The sequence below is a fragment of the Monopterus albus genome, unplaced genomic scaffold, assembly GCF_001952655.1.
Source record: "Monopterus albus unplaced genomic scaffold, M_albus_1.0 scaffold86.1, whole genome shotgun sequence".
NCBI classification, from domain to species: Eukaryota; Metazoa; Chordata; class Actinopteri; order Synbranchiformes; family Synbranchidae; genus Monopterus; species Monopterus albus.
This window is the reverse complement of record NW_018127966.1, coordinates 936,465-959,632: the sequence shown is the minus strand read 5'-3', so window position 1 is coordinate 959,632 and position 23,168 is coordinate 936,465. Positions and strand designations below refer to the sequence as shown.

The window sequence follows — 23,168 nt, the reverse complement described above, 5'->3', positions numbered from 1 at the left end:
CTCCACTACTGGGATCATGTGCTGAAGGGCATTTAGAAGGTGGTTCAGTTTTCTTCTTCAGAGCAGAGAACACAGTACTTCCTACCTGCTGGCATCTTGTTGAGTTGTTCTGGAAATCTTCCATCAGGCCTCTTTTCATCAGCCTCCACCTGTGGCACCTCCACACCTCCTTACCTATATAAAATATATGTAATTTAAGCTGACCATTACCATCACTCAAGCAACCCAGGGTCTTGAACAAAGCTACCTGAATGCAAATGCAGCAAACACTAACCCTATGCATACAGTATATGGCATCAGTACTGATGCCTGTTTAGAAATGCTTAGTAGCTGAGATGTGCCATTCTGGGAATGTAATTAAAAGGTTTCTTTTCTCATGTGTAAGCTGTGAAACAGGACAGTGGCTTATTTTGACATTCTGACACAAGATGGCTGATGATAACACAGACCGTATGCTGTTGGTGTAAACTGCCTTCCAAGCATACAGTAGTTTCTGAGGAAGGTGAAACAGTGAAGGAATGGAGGTGACCCCTTAGACAATATCTAGTATGATGGTTTTAATTCCAAAACTTTTTTTCTATATAAAAAAAAAAAAAATCTGATGACTTTTCTGACATGACTCTCCAGGGTAGATGTGCATGATGGATGGAATACAGTGGGCAAATGACCCTTAGAGACACTTTAACACGTGGTCCAGAGCTTTGGGGACAAGGTGTTGATGAGATGTAACCTTGCCTTGATAATATAAAGGTCAGCGTCTTCATATCAAGTGAAAAAGGAGGCAGTATACGATGAACACACTGTACTTTGTCCTGTCCTGTCCTGACAGGGAATGCAATCCAAATATCAAATGTATTTGTATAGTGCCAAATCACAACAAAAGTCATCTCAGGACACTTTACAAAGTAAGGTCTAGACCTTACCAAACAAATCCTCCTTGAGCAAGCACTTGACAACAGCAGGGAGGAGAAACTCCCTTTAACGCAACCTTACTTGGGCCACGAAGACCAGGGTTTGCAATTATTGTCTGGCTTTAGTAATGTTAGTTATTCACAGTAGATGTGTGAAAGCATGTGAAAGCGTGTACTGTATTGTTGTTATGCAGTGCACACTGAGTATGGCATAAATGGTCTCTCAGTAAATACATGTGGGAAGGTGAGAAATTGTGTGTGTGTGTGTGTGTGGGAGGCTTTTCCAGAAACGTTTCAGAATTTTATTTTGTTTCTAATTGTTCCTCACATTGTTTGTTATTGTGCTACGCCTCTGGGCTAGTAATCACTGTGTATGTACACAAAATGATAACAGAATTTGTGGCAATTTGTTTGCAGTAGGTGGCTAATTATATAGTTCTACGGCTGCTACAGCACATGTTGTGCCTGTTTCTATGCAGTATGCTGCTCTCTTGCTTGCTATTTTCGTCCTCCTCTTCAGTCACTCTTGACAGCTGGCCAGCATCGACTACTGAACCCCTAATCAAATAAAGTTACGACAGAAGAGAGATGCAAAATATAAACTCGAGGGATATTTGGTGATGAGGATGAAGAAAGATTAGGTTGCCTCTTGGCTTGGTGGTCTCTTCCATGCTGCAGCTCCTCTTCAGATCAATTTAATTCTACATATTTATCAAGCATTATTTGTTTCTCTGAGGAGTATGGACAGTGAGGCTTTCTGTCTGACATGGCTGGAAATGGCACAGCAGTAATTGTCAAAAGCCAGAGCTAGAAAAGTGCAGATGTCTCTGTGTGTATGAGAGGGAAGGAGAGGAGGAGAGAGAAAACGAAAGGGCGGGGAGGCACAGTGAGAGGCTGGGAGGGAGCACGCATGAGGGAGGGTGAAGGCGAGAGAGAGAGGGAGACGGCACAGGAGAGCAAGCAGCTCGCCTCATTCCGCTGCTTTCTCAGCATCCAGTCTGTGCGACACTTCTTTAGAGGAGAGATCTACATAACGGTCAACTTGGAGAACGAAAAAAGGGAGAAAATCCAGTGAAGAGGGACGATTTTGAGGAAAATAACACATAACCAGGGCTTACTGGCATCCACTGTGTTCTCTTACAGCTTTTGCAGAGGTGCCTGAAAGTTTCCATCCGGAGAGGGGGGGGACAACCTCCCCTTGTTGGGGATGAACAGCGGATGCTGAATTTCATTCCTGAAGGCAGGTGGGAGAGCTGTGGAGTCCGGCTGGATTCAATTGCAGTGGAGCTGGTAGTGCGCACCAGAAGAGACCTACAGTGCCTCTTTCTCTCTCAGTCGCATGCATTTTCCACTAGAATACATAACAATATTTCACTTTGCCAAAGTGGAATATCACGAAGAGGCAACCCAAAAGAAAATCTCCTGAACAAGGGAAGTAAAATGGAATGGGTTATGTACAGAATCGATGAAGGACATCCTGTTTACAAAAAGTAATTTCAAATCAGAAAAGGCTTCAAATTGGATTCTCAATCTGAGAGACTTGGAAAATTGTTTCCCTTTTTTCTTTGTGGAACAGCGCTGATCTTCAGACAGTTTATTTTGTGGGCTATAGGGTTCTGGATGATATTTCAAGGTAAGGATACATCCATTGGCTCTTGTACATGAATAGCACCGTTCCGGTTGTGATTTAGATTTTATATTTTGTTTGTTTCTAAAAAAAAAGGGGGCAGATTAGGGATCTTAAAAGCTCAGCATGAGTCATACAGCAAAGGGGGAAAGAATAAAGAGAAGATGTAAGTGGTGCAAGAGCCTTATCCAAGACTGTATTTAACCAGTTTTACTGAAAGTGCAAAGTTGGATAAATGTCTTAATATTAACAAAGCTAGTCCCAGGGTTTTGACAGAACATGATTGCTTTTTTTTCTAGGGATACCGGAAGGCTACTCCCTTCTGCAGAGAAGAATGTATGTGTATCTGCATAGTTGTGTGTTTCCTAAAAGGGGAGATGCCTGTCTGCAAAGCAATTCATCTCTGCTTCCTTGCTACATAGCGGCTATCACCAGGGGAGGCTGCCAGTGGAAGGGGTATAATTGCAGTGCCTGTTTGTTCTTGTCTTTGCAATAGCTGGTGTCTGTGAGCACAGGGAATTACTTTTGTACAGTGGCCACATTTTATTCATAATGGTGAGTCCCTCTCTGCATTTTAAAGGCTGCTCTGTCCCTTTTATCTGTGCTCACAGAGAACTGATTGTGTCCAGTACACTGTCTGAGACCCTCTATACCATCACCTTTACTTTGTATGTACATTTAGGTTTGCCAGTGTGACTGTGGTCTAGCAATGCATCTTTGTCTTTTTCTGTCTCTCTGTTTCTCTTGCTCTTTCTCCAAATGGGAAAGTGATGAATGCAGTAATTTATTTATGCCCCTCACTTGCCAAGTTATTTTTCAGAGCATTAGGACCGTTTTTGGACACAATATGCAGTCTAAGAGACAAAAGAATAAAAGTATGCTACTGGGTTCTTTTGTGAGAAAAGTGAATCTGCTGCCCTCTTGATCAATACCAGACATGTGCAAGGCTACCTTCTTTTGTAAGGCAACGCTTGAAAAATTTATGACTGCATGAGCATCCTGTCGGCCCCCTGAAATATTTAAAATAACTGAATAACAAATAGCCAGTCTAAGCTGTCAGAGTCAATCTATGACCTGGGCAGGTGATTATAATGCCACCTCCTCATGTAATATACAAAACACTGACCATTAAATGCATTTGCCTCTGCATATAAACAGTGCAAGAGAAGTGTCTCTCCTCTTGCAAAACATCCACTGGGGGGAAGTGGAGCCTGATCAGAAGTTGATGACAGCTTCTGTGTATCTGGTGTTGACTGGTTATAGGTGGTTCAAATGGCCAATTGTTTCTCTGCATAACGCTTGATTGCAAGAAGATGCTGTGCACAAATGTTCTATTGAAATCGCATTTAGCATTCAGAAAGTGTGTGTGTGTGTGTGTGTGTGTGTGTTTGCTTCCTCTTGAAAGAGATGCAGTTCTCTCATCTGCTCTGCCTACTCTATTCATTCAATTCATTAATGAGCTACATCTATAATATGTATGTGTACTACTGTAGAAGAGTGAAAGGGAGTTTGAGTGTATGTGGTATCTGTGTGGGTGTGTATTTGTCCAGAGCTCTGAGCTTCATTCCTTTTGATGTTTTATTGAGTGTTAACCATGGTAGGACTGATGCATTGCCTCTGATAAGGAGCAGCATGGTTAAAGGGAAACACTAAGACTGACTTTGCTGTTCCTTGTGTTTCCTTTAACTTTGAATTAGCAATGATCTGTTTCTTTCAGCACTCTATATTTGCATTAGTGTGAGACTGTTTGTGCTTGTATATAGCCTTGTCCCTGTGTATAGATATTTGGGGTATAATGCGTCATGGGGGTGTGTGAACTCAGGTGAGAGTGCCTGGCTGTGTGTTTAACCCCCTTCTCTCTGTGTAAAAGGAGATGCACAGTACGCAGTCAGATTTGTCTCCCATTTCTGATTTTAGCAAAGCAGTCAAAGACAGTGCCCTCTATTTTCAGTGATATTATGGATCCACTGAATCAGAGGGTGGATGGAGTAGAGGAAAGGAGCCCTCTTCTGCCTCTTGATCATTCAGTGCTGTTGATGACATGTTCACATAGGACAGAAATCAGAGGAAGCAACTTTGATGGCAAAAAATTCAGGATTTTTGATTTATTACTCACAGAAATATCAGTATGCATACACTTCAGTAGGCAGCTGAAATCTCACACACCTGCTTCAATCACTTGGCATCACCAAAAAATTTGTCAGTTAAAGAATTAGCAAATCAGGCCTAGCGTTTTAATATCAGGTAGCACCAGGACATCACATTGTCAATTACCTGTTCATTTAAGTGAATATTCTACCAGTAACATTGCTTTTCTAAAGATGTCATATACCTCATCATGTGTTTCGCTTTAGAGGAGTGGTGTGCTGTTAAAAAAATCATTGTATTGAAGAAAAAGAGTGTTGTGGCATCTGTTGTGAGATGGCTATTGCATTGTTTGTTGTAATGGTGAATGCAACTGAAAGATTTCAAATATTGCTTTTGATAGTGAGACACCAAATGATCTTTTATTGTAAGAAATGAGAACTGATAACTTATTTAAAATTCCTCAGAAAGATAAAATGTTTGGTGTGGTCCCAACATGTGTTGAGTTTTGCAAAAATGGTTTTTCTTTTAGGTTTTTATTAGATTATATGTTACCTTTTGGCAGTTTTTTTTAAGTGATGCAACTGTACACAAAATGGCAGAAATCAAAAAGATTTGATTTTTGATATTCTGTTAAAAATCAGTGAAAAAAGAAGCAGTGGTTGAAATGCCATGGAATTTGTTCCACAGTTTCAAAGGTCATTTGCAAAGCTGTAGCATCAGTTGCACAGTCATGCAAAGATCTTTCAGGTTCATTTGTTAAAACCTTGCATAATATATAAGAAAATCATTTACTTAAAACATTTGTATATCTTAAAAATGGTTATACATGTTAAATGCTTCATTTGTCATTGGAGGACAGATGTATCATAAACGAGGCCTGTACACAGAAGCAGAACAGTGTATTTTTAGATTGTCTGTTAAGGACATGGAAGAAAAAATCAATGATCAGACTGAAACACTGGGTTTCAAATTTAAGTCCTTTTTCCTCTGTGACCTTTGGATACAGTTGAGAATATGTACTTTGTAAATATCACATATAACTTGTTCAGTGTCCCATTGATGTAAATGAATAAAAGCTTTTGGTTTGTTTAATATTTATATCATGAAACTTAATTTATTAGGTAACTAATACAGTCGTGGGATCATCTTTTGCTGGTATCATTATTTGGATTGCTTTTCCATTTAAACTACATGTGGCTTCACCACTGACTTTCACATTATAGGCTAATATGTGCTTATTTGTTGGGGTCACTAAGAAACACATGAACATACCTATGCTAGCTATTATGAGCCATACATCTGTAGCATATACTGGACACCACCAGCTGGCCGAGGGGAAACAGAAGACCTTGATTTAAATGGAGGTCTGGTCAGCCGGAGATCAAGCCGTGAACGGATGTGTCTGATCTGTTGTCAGCCCCTTTGAATTCCTGATGAGGCAAAACACAATATGCTCAAACAGCTGGGACGTTTATGGAATATGCTTACTCATCATGATCCGCTGCTGCGAAAAAGAGGAAGACAATTCTGTTTTCATAGAGTATGCTTCACAGAATAAAATGATTTTTCTAAAAGATTCTCATATATTAGTTGCCAAAAATGGCAACCTTTTACTAAAATACATTTTGGGGAAAGACCTTTGGATAATTGGGATGACTACTGTGTTCATAATCTTATGAACAAAAGCTTTGGTCAGATGTACTGAGCACAACATCCTTCAATGGATATCTGACATCAAGGGCATATGTATGTTTTGCAGTGTGGCTTTTTTTTTGTTTGTTTTTGCATTTATATGTGAAACAGCTAAATAACACAAAAACTAACTTAAACTGAAATGAAACTGGAAATATAGTTGTTGTCTTTACATCCAGAAGGGAGATAATTGGCAAAGGACATGAGGACCAGAAACTCAGTGAGCTTCTGTCTGGTGTCTGTTGTAGATGTGATATGCCAAGTGACTGCTGGTGGCAGTGTAGCCCTTCTGGGATACGTTAACCAGGAAGAGGTTGTCTGAGGCACGGACACTGATCTACGAACAGTTTCCATTGACAGTGACCCTGCTGTCTGTGTCACTTTGAAGTGTGACCTTCCTGGGCAAGCTGCCGAGGGCAATAAGCGTTGTACCTTTGGAAAAGTCCCTTTCTGTGTGTGACGAGAAGGAGCATTAGTAAGGGTCAGGAGTGACATAGCTGGCTAAGGACAGGGAGCAGGGGATGTCTCACCATGTGGCAGTTAAAACAGAACAAGAGGAAGAGAGAAACGTCTTTTGGGCTATTCCTCAGGGGGGGGGGAAGAAGACCGAATGTCTTTGTGCAGTGTCTGCAGCTTAAATGCAGAGGCCATATATTATAACCTATAATCTTCTAAAGCTACAGTGGGATGTGTGTAGTGTGGAGTACAACCATACAATCTGGCCTGTTTCTTTTGGAGATGCTATTACGAGGTCAACTGCTATAAATTAGAATCGAATCATGTGTCTTATCTGAGATTTGATGGTTTCCCCTGTTAAAAATATTCTTTGTGAATGAAAAAATGACAAACAATGGGTAGTGTGTTTTCTTGACACTTTCCCAAACCACCAAATGCCATCTGTGGAGGAAAACAAATGATTTGAAAGCATATAATTTTGACTTACAAATTCTTTTGTACTGCAGCATCACATTAGAGGTTTCACTAGAAAAAGATGCAATAAGTAATGCATATATTAAGCATTGCAGTGAAATGCAAATGATTCATCTACTCAGTAAGTCACTTGAGCCACAAACATGCAATACAAGCATGACAGCCAAACCACTTATGTGCCATTACTGGCCAGTCCCGTTTTTAAAAGTAATTAAGGCTCATTAAATATTCACACCAGTAGAATAACCTGCCTAGCCAATATTCTAATAGCAGGGAAAGATTGATATTGGTTCATTTTATTGAGGCCACTGCTGGAGAGATCCAATTTGTGTGTGAGGTTTTTTTTTTTTTCATCAGCCACTTTACGATGTCCTTACAGCAACTGTGTCACCTTCATCCTCTCCTTGCACCCTCAGTTTTCACTGAAGAGGGGTATTTGGGGTATTCACTGCTTTGCTCTTTAAGTGATAATAGAAATACTGTCTCTCTTGTATCAAGGTGAGGAGCTACTTGTATATTCATCTCTTTGTCTTGTGCGTTGTGATCTATGGTCCCATTAAATAATGGGCATTAGCAGAACAGATCGAGGGTTAAATATCAGAGAAATGATTTATTCAGCATGTGTACTTTTGTAAAACTCAGCTAATTGAAGATTCATTTTAAAGCACATGACTAGATCAAAATTCATTAATCTGTTGCACAATTTTTCAGACAGTATTAATGTGTCTGAGGCACCAGGTGCCCAGAAAGGTTATTACATAAACTACAGTATCCTCACTAATGCTTCACAGATGAATCCGGATACATCTTTTCATTGCAACAATAGTGGAAATGTCATGGATATTTTGTCTGCCTCTATGGACTCTACTATGGACTCTTCAACAACACTTGACAAGCTTCCATAAAACCATTTGTGCCAGGCTACAAACAGCTCTCAACAGGACACTGACTCTGCACTTGTTAGTGCAGGTCACTGATCATGGCCTCATTGTTGTTATAGACTCAAGTATAGCTTGAGTGTTTGTTGCTTATGCTTTAAAGAGCCTGTTAGGAAGAGTAAGAATGACCACATACCTTAAAACCCCACAAACAGCGGAAGACTTGTTGTTTTGAGTGAAGGAACTGACTTCTCTCCCCCTGTGTTGTAGGTTCACAGAATGCTGTGCTGGTTTTTCTGGAAGAGCCATCTCCTGGCAGGAAAAGGCTCCTTGTAGAAAGAAATGTTTCCTCCTGGAAGCACAGATAAAAAGTGAAGTGAGATAAATTAATAGAGGCAATCCAGGCTGGAGATAATGGGTGCTATAGCATATACAGTAGTTAATAATTTATATAATTAGTGGCCCTGCCTTTTATTGGGTTTGAGAGCATAAATATCAGTCCTGATAATTTTGTTGGTGTAAAAGAAGAAAGGCAAGATGACATGAGATTAATTTCTTTACAAGCACAGAAAGCTCATGTTATACCTGCACTGTTCTATTAGGATGGTGGCAGTTGGCTGCTCTCCAATAAGTGCAACCAACCCAATTTCATAACAGCATAGCTGTCCTGAAGCCCCATATGCTGCTGCCACCTTCTGTCTCAGGCTGTTGCATAAACTGCAAAATAAATTGCGAGGAGGAGCTATAATTCAGTTTTGCCCTTTTAATTTATTTCATGATTTTTTCCTTATTTATATAATCTCATAACTGCCGTTTGACCGAGAAGCACATTTAGAACCTTTGTCGTGCTCTCTCTCTCCCTCTCTCCCAGCCTCTCTTTATCAGTCCAGCTCTCTCCTTTCCTCTTTCCAGTTTGCTTAAACCAACCAAAGGTTTAATACTTAAGTGAGGTGGAAACGTAACAGTCAAACCTCATTTTGGAGTCTTTTGGGGAGGCAGCGGAGGTTCTGACAGCAGCACATAATCCTCTGCCTGCTGCGGTCTCACTCTTGTTCACCCTTTGATTGCAGAGGGATAATGTCTGATGATTCAGTTGCTTGTCTGGAGCAAATGTGGGCTATTGTGTGTGTGTGTGTGTGTGTGTGAGAGAGAGAGAGAGAGAGAGAGAGAGACTGTTTGCTGGTTTATGCAGAGCAGTTTGACAGAGGGGGAGAAAAAAAAGATTTGTACGGGTTGACTGTGCAAAAATTGATACATTTTCAGAAATGGTCGGGATGTCAAATAAGTTGTGACGTGTGGAAAAATAATTGTTAGATGTGTTTGTTTTTTTTACCTCACAAAATAGTGTATGGGCTGTACCAGGGTTTTGATATTATCATTAATAATAATTAGGGCTCTCCCCTAAAGGTTGATGAGCTGAGGCATTGGTCAAGAAGGCTGAGTTGTATTTTGTCACTATAACATACTTTGAATCACTACGTTTTTAAAAGCTGTCACTGTACACAGAGTAGTGTAAACATGATGGTGTGGCAGGCACTAACTGTAGAAGCTGCCTTGTCTCAAAATGACCGAACCACAAAATGAACTGTGATGGAAACAGAAACAGAGGATGGAAATGGAAGGCAGCATTAGACCAGACAGCATGGCTTGTGTCTGTCTGCTGCTCCAGTAGCTTCAGCGCTGACTGTCCATGAAGCCAGCAACACACCTTCTGAACCAGACACAGATAGAAACTCCTTTACTGCCATTCGGTGTGTCCGAGTGGTCGGCTGACAGCGCTGTCAGCAGCCCTGCAGGAGAAATGCACAAAGGAGTGAAGTTTTTGGTTTTTACCAAACTATTACCTGGATGCACACTTTTAATTTCTCTATGCTGGAATCTGATGTTTTTACATTACAGATGATAAACAAAGATGTTGAAATGTTGGTCTCATAGGTAAAACATGAGGTTTTGGTGGGGCTCCATAGGTGAACTGAACCGACACAGACTGGGCAGGGGAGTGAATAATGTACATCAGTAATAAGTGAGTGTTTATGAAAATAAAAAGTACCACAAATACATGACAATCACTGGAAGTGATGTACTGGTTAGAATGGCTGACTCTGGGTTCACTCATGTAATGTTGTGACATGAAGTTTAAAAGCAACATATTGAAATATTTTGAGTTGCACCGTAACACTGCAATGTCATAAAAAAGGCATCTTATGGAACTCTGTAGACAGAGAACAGTGGAACATATAACTGTGCCATGGCTAAGGGGACAATTCAGCTTTGCAAATACATAATACACTTACAGTGGTGGTATAAGCGGCACTGCATAATGGGCTCCAGTAAATATCACATGCTAGCAAGATCATAAATGAATCCATATGTTCCTCATTCAAAGAGAGAGGTCATGGGATATGTATATAACAACATCACAGGCCATTTCTTTAATAGAATTGTGGATGACAGCATCACAAAAGCTGGCTCTCTCATATAATTTGTGTAATGCATGACACATTAAATGCACATCCGCAGAAATACTCAACACACACAGTGCAAATTCAGCTCGCCTGCCACAACAGATATAGCAGCAGGGATTGTATTACCCACTCCTGTTTGATGAGCCGGGAATTAAACCTCCACATTTACACACTGACCTTTGATTTCCAGTATACAAGAGCCACTGCCATTGTCAACATGTGTAATTCCTAGCCTTGGATGTCTACATGATCACCGTAAATTATAAATTAATGAGCAGGTATTAGTGTGAAATCCTCTGGCACTTGGGGCCTGCGATGGAAGAATGAATAGGGGGGGGAAAGGGGGCACCTCCGGGGATGCCAGGCTCTCCAGCAGTGGGCCTTCTGGAGCTCATCCATACAAATATACGGAGACAGGGGCCTTGTACAGCAATGGCTGTAAAGTATGCATTTCTCTGTGTTTGTGCCAGTGTGACTGTGCTTTGATTATCTTCAGGGAGTTTCAGGAATAGTTACAGCCTACGTATTAAAGTAAACGTTAGATGATGCATTATGTTGAACCAGAAATCCACAGGTTTTTATATAGGTTTATGTAACATTCACTTTTACTGTGGAAAACAAAACTTTGTTTAAAAAAGCATTTGGTTCTTGGTCTGGCAGGAGTAACCATGGTTTTGGAACCATTTAATAGCTTACAGTTAAAATCATCTGCAAAGGTATATGACTGACTGAGCTTTGAGAGGTTGTTGAAAGAACTTTCTGTAGTGCCATGTCATCACAGTAACGATACATGGCATGCTGTGTACAGTGAGGTTGTGTAGTACATTATCTTGACAATTACTGTTCTGTCAGGAGATGAAAGCCTTCTACCAAACCATTTTGTGGCCACTGCCTTTGGTCTTTGGGGTTGCCCATATACTCAGCAGCCCCGGTTTCCTCTCTTCCGGTGTGACACCCATTCAATCCCATTACTGACTGCGACTTGCTACTTTCAACTGTCGGGAGGGGAAAAAAGTGCATAAATAATGTATTCTTCGGGTGTATCCACCCCCGGATCAATGGCAATACAAAGACCATCTACAAAGATGGTTGGCTCAAGGCCGTATTTGATCACTTCCACTGTGCACGATCAGTGCTCCCTTTTTTCTGTTGGCCCGCTGAGACTCAATTATTTCCAAGTGTTTGTAAGCAATTGTTGAAAGAACACGGAGTGAATATTTAAAGTTGGTGGGGGGAAGAAAATTCTTTGATGAGACAAGAAAACAGCAGATGGATGTAATAGTGAACTGTTAAATAGAGACAGGAGGAGAAGAAGGAGAAAAACGAGAAGAAAATGAAGTGATGCAGCATCCTATTTCTCACAGGGATACTGGGAATGAATTGTATGCATGGCAGCAGGCTAGCCTCTGCTGTGTTTATAGAATATGGCAAAGAAAGGACAGAGCACTTCAAAGGAGCAGGTCTTAACATTTTGGCAAATAGTAGAACTAGGAACTGAAGAGTTACTTTTCTAGAACTCTTATTTTGTTAGGTTAGGTTAGGGTAGTGTTCACTGGGCAGCCACCTCTTTTCCAGGAAAGCCCTGATCACATCCAAATGTGGAGGTCACCGCCTTTAGGAATGAAGGAATGGAGAACTTCCCAACAATCCAGAAGGTGTCTTAAGGTTATTAATGAACAAGCCAACTCTTAAGGTCATTAATGAAAGAGTGGATGTGCAGATTTGTGGCAGGCAACAAGTGACAGCAACTTTTTACCACAAAAACATAAATTTATTTTTCCTGTCCTATCCCTTGCTGGGCTTCTTCCTCCTTAACCCAGATGGCTGGGCTCCTAGCCCAAGATTTTCACCATGAAAAAATATATTTTTCAGATTTTTTTTTTTGTGCTTCGCTTCCTACAGTGCAGAATCTTCACTCCTTCAGCAAAAATTGATGGTGCATTCAGTTGGCACCGTACCACCAACCCCGGCTGTGTGACAGATAATGAGTATTTGTATGAAGGGCAAAGCGCACCAAAATTAGATCAAAGATCTGCAGTATAGGCATCAAACAGTGGGCAGAAGTCCTGCTCCAGCACGGGCAGTGCTGTGCCTTTTAAGCTACTCAGATGTCATCCACTGCTAATGACTGGATCTGCTAAGGCATCTTTTGATATGCATTTCCCCAGTGAGCATATCTATGTTTCATTAGTCTGATTTGCATTCTAGACAATCTTTGTGAGAGCAATACCATGTTGCTAATCGGCAAACTGTTGCAGTGCGTCTCTGCACTCGTCGATCAGTGTTTTTTGTACAGTGGCACAGGAAAACAGCTTCACCTGTTACAAGAGTCCTTGGTCACATTTAACTTTACAGTACCTCCATCTGCTACATGGTGTACCTGGCATGTGCTGACACTAGGCAGTAACTGTTGTTAACTGAACTGAGAAGTGCAGTGATCTTTGCATACAGAAAAGGGGGGGTGACGGTATCCGGGCAATGACGACTGAGCATGTTTCAAATGTGATAGCCACACAAAATGTACAACTAAATATCTACTGTACAGCATTTGTTCAACTGTTTAAAGATGCTGTCTAGGAAGAATAGGACATATCACCATTTGGACATTACTCACTTTCATTAGCCCCAGAAACACTTATTGTATTTAGTTTATCTGAACTTCTTTTGTCTCTGCTATATTCTTGAGTCTCATAAAAATATACCAATATGACAAAAATAGAAAATAAATAAATAAATAAATGCATACTTTTCATTTGATAATGGTAAAGCAGAAAATCAAGTATCAGTATAATTTGTTTTATCAGATCAGTCAAATAAAGACACAAAAATTAGATGTGATAAGCAACTGCCATGTTTGCATGGTGTAGGGAGCAGTGTGAGGAATTATATGAGCCAAATTAAATATTGTTTCTGATGCTGGAGTAACTATTGTGTTTTAGAATATAATTTTTATCATTTTGGTTCATCGTATTCTCTACTTACTATCAACCACTGTCAACACAATCTGTATAATCGTTATATGTGGCACAGATTGTTAGCTGATAAGCATGAGGCTGGCTCCTAACATCTAGAATTTAATTAGAAAAGTCTGACATTGCCAGGAGCTTCTCCTTTTGTCTCTGCTGTCTGATTAAGCATAGTTAACACCTTGGTAATGGAGTCAACCTTTCAGCGTGTTGAACTGGCAGTGTTATGTGAACCACACTCACCACCTACTGTAAACAAGTGGGTCATCATCTTTTTAATCCTCCTAAAATGGAAAATATGAATTAAATGTTATTAAGAGGTGATGAATTGATTCACCATTGGATCAAGCAAACTAAGAATTGCCATCTGCAGTGTGTTTGAGGAGAACAGACTTTAAATGGGAGCCCTGCTAACAAATGGGCAGAAGGGCTCAGCTTGTTTTCTTCATCAAGCATAATGAAAAGCCACTAATCCAAAGTTTACAGTATACTGTAAAATGTCATGTTTCACAAGTTTACTCATCTGTTTTTAGAAAATATTCAAAATGACTTGTTGTTGACACTGCATTCAGATAACTTTATATGTACTGATTTGATGAAAGAGGGGGTGTACTTTCATTAGATTCTAAGTAGGTCGCTGTCTGTGCAGGAGCAGGGAGTTTATATGCCTGCTAGCAAGAAGTGCACCTGAGAGACAGGCCTTGGCCTTGGATGCAGAACACAAGCTCTATGGTTGTTTTATTTAAAACATTCTTCTTGGCCAGTGTCTTTGCCTTTTCTTGGCTACATTCAGAAAACTTTGGCATTCTGTGACTCTGCTACTCATTGTTACTATTGGCACAACACTGAGGGAAAACTGCAAATTTCAGGTTTGGTTCTACAGTTTGATTAACTATTGTCTAAAGTCTAGCCCTGTGAAACACAGACGAATTCTGGCGGAATATTGTATACGTGTGTGTGTGTGTGTGTGTGTGTGTGTGTGTGCGTGAAAATCATTACAGCAGCAGCAGTTGATGCCACCAGCTGTGGTTTTGAAGCTAAAGGAGTGGCACCCCAGTGTTGTCACTTAGGACTTTTTGATATGAGGTTTTATGGTAATTGCCATGTTTGTGCGCAGATGGTTCTTAAAATATTTTAGTGGCTACCCCTGTGTCTGTAATGTGTATATGTAGTCTTGGGAGCTTTTGCTTCTTCTTCTCCCCTGCTGTCAGCTCTACTATATTTTGTTCCACTTCAGTGCATGACTTAATGCAGTGTTTCTTATCTTTTTTTTTCCTTGTGATAAGTTCTTGTATGTAAGATTTGTGTCTTGGGCATTTATGGCATTGTTGAAGCTACTACGGAACAAAGATATGCAAAATATCTCCTGGTTTGGATTTGCGTGCCGTCTCCTATACAACCCTTACTTGTGATTTCTGCTTTCAGTTTCACATTACCACAGATTTATTTTCTTTATACTGAATGAGATGCACTGAACAGTACATCTGCTGCAGGTTCTTCCTGAATGTTAAAGACATTTTACAGCTTGGAGTGCTTTTAGTCAAATTAGAAGTCTTGAGGAGTCTGATAAGCAAAAGGTTGCAGATTTGATCTGTAAATAGTCACTGCATCTTTGAAAATTAACACTGAAATTCCATCTGGGTTTATTTTTACTAACACACAGAGGAAAGTTGTAATCTCAATGATATATTCTATACTGTTTGTGCTATGAATGATAATTACAGTAGGTAATTAGGAGGGCAATAGAAATTTCATTTCCATCTATCCCCACTTTACTCCTAGAGTACACGGAGCGTGAGCCTTTCCCAGCTGGGTAGAAATCCAGTCTGTGTAGAACTAACACATACAAACACATTTACACTCATATTCACACTTAGAATCTTCAGTTTATAGCCTGACTAATACGGATATTCTGGAGTTTAAAAACAATCAGATGGTGATGTATGGGATGATATTTTTCTTTTCTTTTTTAAAACATACCATAAAATCATCAGTAAATGTTACAGACCCCTCAGATTAGTTACTTTCGTTGTGACCATGATACCGTACATTCTAAGCAGAGAACTTTACAGTTGAATCATCAATTTGTCAGTGTCCTGTTGTGGACAAACTATTTAATGATGGCAATGAATGAGTGACACTTTATTACAGACTCAAGGTCCAGGTTCAGAGACAAATAAAAGCAATAAAAGAACAGTTTAAAATGAAATAATAAAGACAGAAAATACATAAAAACGAGAACAAAAAGAACACCCATAAAACTACTGCCCCTTTAAAAGACAGGTATACCAGTGTTTCCAGAGAACCAAAGTAAAACGCATGTCACTGTGTGCAACATTAGTCAACAATAAAATGATATGATTTTTTTAACCATTCAAGCGACAAATAAATTTAAACATCAGGTTTCTTAAAACAGCGGAAAATGTACTAACTCGAGATGACACGAACAATTCCCTTGCACTCGTCCATCTAGGTTTTCTCAATAATAGCCTTAGGGCGTCATTGTAAGCTACTGACAGTTTCCGAAGACTGCCCTTTTTATAATTACACCACAGATGAGCAGTGTACAAGGAAGTACAATACGCTTTAAACAAAGCCAGTTTTACTCCCACCGAGCATGCACCAAATTTCCGTGCACAGTACATTAGCTTGTACATACAACATACGGCACTGCCAATATATATCCCCGTCATCAGACAAACAATCATTAATGACATGACCCAAATACTTAACTTCACTGCACACAGTTAACAAACACGTAGCACACGTTCAAGAGCTGCTGAAGACCTGCTGAGCTGGGACTAAAAATCACAAGGTCGTCTGCATACATTAAATGATTCACAATTTTGTCACCGACCATACATCCCGTTCTGCACATATTTAGTTCTTTAGACAGATCATTCATGTAAAAATTAAACAAAATTGGGGAAAGCAGACTACCTTGTCTGACGCCGTTACCATATACAGTTATCCCATCTAACAGACATAGTCTGGTGGGCATACCAGTATGACAAACATCTCACAATATATTTAGGTACTTGGGCGTCACACAGTTTCTGGAATAATTTCCTGTGATTCACTCGGTCAAAAGCTTTGGAGGCATCTAAGAAGCACCTAATTCTTTTAGGGCAAATATACACATGTCAGTGCCATGGCTAGTTACCCAAATTGGTTTGCAGTAGAGCTAATTAGATTGTGAAACCTATTCAAAAGAAGTTCTTCAGCAACTTTTGAAAGAATATTAGCAAGTGCAATAGGTCTATAATTCTTTGTTTAATTGTTTCTAACTTATCTCAAACCTATTTAGGTTAATATCCTATAGATTGATTGAGGACTCACAACCAAAAAGGAACATGTCTTACCCTGTTTGACATAGCAATGAATCAGAGGTGAACTTTGGTCTGACTTGGATTTTGTTTTATTATATCATGGGAGGGAAATGGAGTATATAGGCTGGAAACCCAATCTAACATGAGGAAAACATGCACACAGAAAGTACCAAGATGGAGGTTGCACTATGTGGGCTCTCTGGTAGAGGCACTAAGTGGAAACCTTTGGGTTTCAGGCACATTAGTGGATTGTAGTAGACTGTCCTTCTGACCCTCTAAAGCAAGCAAACTTTGTTCTCTCACTCACTCGGGGAGGTGGCGACATTTGGCTAGCTTTGACCTTTTGAAGTAGTTTTTCTTTTCTTTTGTTTTGTTTCTAGAATGAGATCCACTAGAAAAAAAATATATCCACAGTGTATTGATAAGACATTGCTGTCATTTTATTCCATGTATATAATATGGATTCATTTACTGTGTAGCTTGTAAATAATCTTTTAGATCAATAAAACGGTAAAGTAGCATCAAACGTGGTTGATCACTTTGTAATCCCAGTGGACAGGACATCAGAAGCTGATAATGCTGACCAGGATGTTGGTGAAATGTTTATTTTGTGTTGTTTCCCATAATAAAACTGTAGCATTGTCACTCATCCTTGGACTTTGTATCTTTGTAACACATGCAGGTAATGAGTCTACTACATGGGTGGTACCCCAATGTTGGTTTGCTGGAATTGAGTAGATGGTTTATTGTAATTAGACAAATATGAGTTCGGTTTGTTAATTCCAGTTTATTGTATTAGGGAAAACTTTGTTCTACTTGACTTACAATGTTCTTCACATCCAGTTAGCCAATGTATTTCCTCCATTGATTCCAGAGATGAGCAGGAAGATCATAATTTGATTTATCGATGCAAGAACAATATATAAAATGGAGTTGTTAGAGAGAGTGCCTGTTAATCTCCCTCTGACTGGTCATCCAAGTTGGGTTCTTGTGGTTATTTACCAGAAATGAATCGGCTAATGCAATCATTTCCTTTTCTGCAGAGATTGCCTGACATTAAGGCACTGCTGAGTGCTTGTGGAGAGATATCATACATAATTAGAAGAGCTTTCCAACTAGTCTACTCACAAGTTATATAAATCAGAGGAAGACTAGGTGTGTAATAGAACACAAGGGCAACAGAAGAATGTGGGGGGGAAATAAATCTGTACTGTGAAAGTCAAACATTCAAAGTGAGTAAACCAAATGAATGCAAAGTGAATAATTATAAAATAATTATAGCATAATTTAGTAGAAATAATAGCCAGCAGTTTTAATGATATTCACAGTGAGAATTTAACAGACCAGTTTCATTTTGCCTCTCTTCCAGCAAGATGTTGCAGGTGTGCCATGCTGCTGTGGTGCTGCTGTTTGAAAACAGCATCTGAACATCAATATTCTGTTCATGCTTGGGATGAAAAATAGGCTGTCCAAATTTTGTGCAAACCTTACTGCCACTATAAGTTCTCACTGACACTTTGGATTTCATACAAAACACACTATAAAACACTATTAAGCTTAGTAAGCAAAGACACCAAAGCAACCAGTATTTATATAAAAAGGTAAACATTCAAATTTTGTAATGTGCTCTATAATACTTTCAGAACCACAGTGAACCACTAAATGCTGTTTTTCTTTGTTTAGCCAGTTATATGACATGCACAGTGTTAGCAGTTAAGGACACTGTTGAGATGAGATAAGAGTAAGGACTGGAAAGTACATTGCACTAAATACAGTGTAAATACAGAAAATCATAATAGACTAATCTCCCACCTAAGGACAAAGTTGTTTGAGTGCAGCACAATGACAGAGAGTAAGGCTAATTGTTAACTTATGAAGTTTGGACATTTGACCTCACTGTAAATACTGGGAACAGGAAAACAGATACAGTATCTGTTTTCTGTTCCCAGTATTTCAGCCTTAGATCCATATTCTTAATATAGTAACAATCTGTTTATCAATGCAGAAACAGGATTAAACTTAATTTGAAAAAAATAAACTTTTGAAACAGAACTATGACAATGACTATTACCGTACATTTTTTCTTTAATGAATAAAAACTAACTGGCAAAGTGAAAGACAGGGATGGACATTGTCTATGTATATGTACATGTTGGCTTGTTCTCTTTTTCAAAACAAACAATCCAGGATCTTCATTAGAACAAAATGGAAAAAAAAACAACATGTGAAAGGTCAGGATACAGTCTGAGTTTGACCATCCGGAGGGAGCTCGAAGTAGAGCCACTGATCCTTCCATTGGAGTTTTCCCGGCTCGTCCAACTGTTAGAAGGTAGATCCAGTATATGCTGTAGAGATTATATATCTCATCCAGTCGGGAAATGCTTCTGGGTCCCTCAGGAGGAGCTGGAAACTGTTGCTGGGGAGAGTCGTCTGGACCGCTCTACTAAACCTGCCGCCCTCTTGACCCAACCCCGGATACGTGGTTGATAATGGATAGATGGATGGATATATTTTCTACCTCCCTTCATTTTATGATTTATTGCTCTACCACAGCTGTCAGAACTCAGGCCTCACTGGTTGACTCTTAAATGGAAATGTTATTAAAATGCAAGTGCAATGCCACTGAGAGGCCCAAACTGTTGAAGTAAGGCTCCCATCGGTAAGCTGTAAGCAATGTTGAGCCAGGCAGCTGTTTTTGCAAGACAAAACAGGGTGTTAATGAGTAGAATAGATTGCAGATGAGGATCACTACATCGTGACATGTTGTTTTTTCACCTGAGACTGCCACGCATCATCTCCAGAAATGATTGCTCAATTTAAATCCACTGTCATGGGTAAGCTATAAATATATCGTAATGTGATGTTTACAGGGGCTTGTCCTCTCCTCTTGGATCATCACATGATAATGGATGGATTTTACACACAGCTGCACAGGTGCAGCACAGTGTGCCTCATGTTTTTCATGGGTTAATCGGGGGCTTCTGTAAAGCTGAGTACAAATTTAGGTTGTACAGTACATATAAATAATATAGATCCCAAATGCCTGTTTATATTCAGGAAATAATTCTTAATAGACTTTTTTCTTTGTTGTGAAGTAAAATGTTTTATTTCACTATGCAGAAAATGTGTTGCATTACATTTTTAATGATTATATTCAAAGCTAGTGAACATTATCAGAAAGCTAATGCCAAATCAGATAAGAAAACAATAATAATCACCTTTATTTGGCCAAGTATGATACACACAAGGAATCTGTTTCTGGTACACCCTCCCAAACTTCACCCAGTATGTTAATTGCCACACAAGGGACAATAAAACTCTGGACCTACTGTATGCAGAGGTCAGGAATGCATACACCTGGTACAAAAGTGGCATCCAGGAAAGGCCGAGCCCTTTGGGAGCAAAGATGGGCCAAGGACCGCCAGTTTGCCAACATACATGTGAGAAAATCATTACAAGGTCAAAGTGTTTATTTGTCATATGCATAGTCAGGAAATGTGTTTCCCTGTACAATGAAATTCTTACTTTGCCACATGACCGCCACACAATACAAGTGATATGCAATATAAAGTAGATGAGCAATAACACCAATCTAAATAGGCAGTAACACAAATTTAAGGCACTTTAAAGCAGCAAGTGAAGGAAGCAAATAAAAATACAACAAGAACACAATATTATGCAGAGAGAATATATGCTACTTGTGAACCGTGAAGTGCAACTATTCAGCAGTGAGTGTGCAATTGTGCATATGCAAAATGAGCATGTAAACAGTAAAGATGGAATTACATGAGGTAGATGCTGAGTCAGCTGTTTAGGAGTCTGATGGCAGAGGGAAAGAAACAGTTTTTCAGTCTGGAGGTCCTGCATTTCACACTTCTGAGCCTCCAACCAGAGGGTAGGGGTATAAACAGTCCATGCTGGGGGTGGGTGGGATCTTTGAGGATGGAGGCAGCTTTCCTACGCACCCTGCAGTGGTAAATGCTCTGCAGAGAGGACAGTGGAGTCCTGGTGATCTTCTCCGCAGTCTTTACCACTCTCTGCAGGCGCTTGCAGTCCATAGCAGTAGTGCTGCAGCTGGTCAAGATGCTCTCAATGATGCAGCTGTAGAAGTTGTAAAGATCCTAAGAGACATGCCAAACCTCCTCAGCCTCTCCAGGAATTAATTGTGGGAGTAATATTCTTGTTCTTGATTTCTCTCAAGTGTTATGTTTTGGCTTGTTTTTAGGTATCTTTGATTTGCTTCTCGGAGGTCCCTATGGTGTTTTGTTGTTTGCTCTCTAATGCTGCTGGAACACTGGAATTTCCTTATTGTGGGATCAATAAAGTCTTACACTTACAGAACCGCGGCAGCTATCTGCGGCGCCAACGCACACCGATGGCTCTAACCATTGGGGGCAACTTGGGGGTTCAGTGTCTTGCCCAAGCACACTTTGACATGTGGACTGCAGGCATCGAGATTTGAACCTCCAACCCTCCTGTTGGGAGATGACTGCTCTACCCACTGAGCCACCATCGCCCCACTGCAGTGCATCCTGAGATTTCAACCTGAGCCTGAACTAGAGAATTAAATTCCAGCTCAAGCTCAAAGCCAATATATTTACATCAAATCTTTTCTTTTCTTTGTCTCTGTATATACATACAGTACATAGTTACACACAATGTAAATTCATAATGTATTGTTCACCCATGATTAAAGCTACAATATGTAACTTAATGTAGCATGGAACTCTCAATCAATCCACTCTGCTCCACCCAGCGCTCCCTCTCCCCGCACCACTGTGCTCTCCTATGACCTGCTATGCTCCACCACGCTCTGCTCAGCTCTTCCAATATTTGTTATTGTGAATTACAAGAAAGGAGAATACAACAAAACCTACTGATCATGTGAAAATATCTGATTGGTTAGAGAGGTCAATCCCTCTCAAAACCTTTTAGAGGCTAATATCACTGCATTGCTGCCAGTGCTGTTCAATGAGTCTGGGCCACGGGAGCCTTCGACAACACCTCTCCACATTAAGACAAATTTTAGAGCAAATTTCTACAACAAAAATATTTGGAAAAAAAAAGTTACATACTGTAGCTTTAATTAACCAACACTCACAGAAGACTGCACAGGATCACACAATCTATAAACCTCTCCTGACAGGTAAATTCCATGCTAGAATAAGACTGAAACAGGAAACGACTACATCTCACTGACAAAAATGAAGTTCACAAACATTCTGCAGCTCTTCAGCTGGTGGCTGATTTCACAAAGAACAGACACTAATGGGCCTGACAAGATGGTGACTGTTATAAAGGTCTTCTTTACATATTTCACACTATATATTTTTGAACAGTCTAAAATATAGTCAACAAGGTAGCGATCATCATCATGACTAATTTGACAAACTGTGAACTCCTCTGATTTTATCATCCTAACTGCTGTAGTCACTAACACTCTTGCAGTATATACAGTATGTATGTGAATTTCTTGTGAAAATTGTCAATAGCTAAAATATAGCCAGCAGCTCTGCTTTCCATAGCTGAGGTGATGATCAGCACGCTGATAAGCATCTTTGGAATCTTGTCTGTGATCATAGATTTTACATTGATGGCATGAATATAGTGACCATTTAAAAAAGGTGCAGGATGTACACTTAGTCCATCCATCCATCCATCCATTTTCCTCCGCTTATCTGAGACCGGGTCGCAGGGGCAGCAGTCTAAGCAAAGATGCCCAGACTTCCCTCTCTCCAGGCACTTCCTCCAGCTCCTCCGGGGGAACGTCAAGGCGTTCCCAGGCCAGCCGAGAGACATAGTCCCTCCAGCGTGTCCTGGGTCTTCCTCGGGGCCTCCTCCCGGTGGGACATGCCCGGAACACCTCCCTGGGAAGGCGCCCAGGAGGCATCCGAAACAGATGCCCGAGCCACCTCAGCTGGCTCCTCTCGATGTGGAGGAGCAGCGGTTCTACTCTGAGCTCCTCCTGGGTGACCGAGCTCCTCACCCTATCTCTAAGGGTGTGCCCGGCCGCCCTGCGGAGAAAGCGCATTTCGGTCGCCTGTATCCAGGATCTTGCCCTTTCGGTCATGACCCAAAGTTCATGACCATAGGTGAGAGTCGGAACGTAGATTGACCAGTAAATCGAGAGCTTCACCTTACAGCTCAGCTCCTTCTTCACCACGACGGACCGGTACATCGACCGCATTACTGCAGAATCTGCACCGATCCGCCTGTCAATCTCCCGTTCCATCCTTCCCTCACTCGTGAATAAGACCCCAAGATACTTGAACTCCTCCACTT

The 23,168-nt window shown here is 40.3% G+C and overlaps 1 protein-coding gene across 5 annotated transcripts in view; it reads left to right on the top strand.

The window, feature by feature from the left end:
- lingo2 (leucine rich repeat and Ig domain containing 2) overlaps window positions 1-23,168 on the top strand; it is a 210,684-nt gene that overhangs the window by 5,304 nt on the left and 182,212 nt on the right. For 2 of the 5 annotated variants that reach the window (XM_020607490.1, XM_020607489.1), the window contains exon 1: window positions 1,875-2,544. The exons of 1 other annotated variant lie outside the window; for it this stretch is intronic. The gene's annotated coding sequence lies outside the window, so the exon portion shown is untranslated. Of the gene's footprint in view, window positions 1-1,874; window positions 2,545-2,837; window positions 2,995-23,168 lie in introns of those variants that run through there. 2 more of the 5 variants (XM_020607487.1, XM_020607486.1) reach the window with 2 other exon arrangements.